This window comes from Chrysochloris asiatica, unplaced genomic scaffold (assembly GCF_000296735.1).
Source record: "Chrysochloris asiatica unplaced genomic scaffold, ChrAsi1.0 scaffold02592, whole genome shotgun sequence".
Classification (NCBI taxonomy): domain Eukaryota; kingdom Metazoa; phylum Chordata; class Mammalia; order Afrosoricida; family Chrysochloridae; genus Chrysochloris; species Chrysochloris asiatica.
Genome location: NW_006411110.1, coordinates 1 through 1,471, shown reverse-complemented (window position 1 = coordinate 1,471; position 1,471 = coordinate 1). Strand labels below are relative to the sequence as shown.

Here is a 1,471-nt window from a genome sequence, read left to right as displayed (position 1 = left end):
TTTCTGGTATGCTCTTCTTTGAGCCAAGATCCATCTGATGTCAGCAATAGCCCTTGTTCCATGTCCTCTTCTGAATCTGGCTTGAACCTCTGGAAGTTCCCTGTTAATGTATGTTTGTAGCCATTTTTTTTTTATTAAAAAAAAGTATTTACTTAGCATTCAGAATGTCAACAAAACAGCTGCAAATTTTTTTGTTTGCAATTACAGAGTGATATTCAGTTAACAGAACAATTATTTTGTATAAGCTACATCAGACAACTGAAGATGAAAAACAAAAACCACCATCCCCATATATAACTAATTTGTGCTGTGCATCAACAAGAATCTGCTTTAAATTCCCATGCCAATTTACAACCCCCATACTGTACCAGGCAAGGTTAGTGGCTATTGAAAATATCACCAGGACAGGGCTAGCTAAAGACACATTCAGTAGAGTGTTAACTATACAAAAAAAGACACTGTATAGTTTAAAAAATCTTACACATTCTTACGTTTCAAATTTTTTAAAGGAGTGACTTTTGTACAGGGGGCGGGGCGTTAAATGCTTTATAGAAAAAAAAAAATGTGCTAGAACTAACTTATTCATCATCATCAACTTTTTCATTTTCCTCCTCTTCATCTTCCTCCTGTTCTTCATCTTCCTCGTCTTCATCTTTCTACTTTTTCTTGCTTTCCTCAGCCTTGATGACTCCCTTTTTGGCTGTCTCAGGCTTTCCTTTAGCCTGGTAGGCAGCTATATCATTTTCGTACTTCTCCTTCAGCTTAGCAGTCTTCTTCTCATAAGGCTGCTTGTCATCGGCAGTGGTGTTATTCCACATTTCTCCTAGTTTCTTTGCAACATTACCAATGGATAGGATGGGATGCTCACCTTTGATTTTGGGGCGATACTCCGAACAAAACAAGAAGGCTAAAGGAGGCCTCTTGGGTGTATTGGGTCCTTGAACATCTTTTTTGTCTCTCCTTTAGGCGGGATATAGGTTTTCATTTCTCTTTCATAACAGGCCTTGTCCACTTTTGCCATGTCTTCAAATTTTCCTTTCTCTTTAGCAGACATGGTCTTCCACCGCTCTGAGCACTTCTTGGAAAATTCTGAGAAGATGACTGAAGCATCTGGGTGCTTCTTATTGTGCTCCTCCTTGAACAAAAAATGCATAGGCTGACATTTTGCCTCCCGGCTTCTTAGGATCTCTTTTGTCCATGTTTAGTTATTATTATTTTCTGACCACGAGGCACAGAGTCTGCCCAATGCTGGCTGGCTCTGCCTGACCTAGCACTGTCTCTATGGAGCTCAATTTTTGCATTACCATTTTTGTATTACCTTCAGTAAAAACTTTACTCGTATGGGATATCAATGATGTTGTCTGATGATTGCTGCATTCTGTTGAGTCACTTCTCTTTGGAATGGGCACAAATACGGATTTCTTCCAGTCAATTGGCCAGGTAGTTGACTTCCAAATTTCTTGGCATGGAT

The 1,471-nt window shown here is 39.3% G+C and overlaps 1 pseudogene; it reads right to left on the bottom strand.

The window, feature by feature from the left end:
• Positions 1-578: 578 nt before the first annotated feature.
• On the bottom strand, positions 579-1,199 carry LOC102821416 (annotated as a pseudogene).
• Between the last annotated feature and the right edge of the window lie 272 nt (positions 1,200-1,471).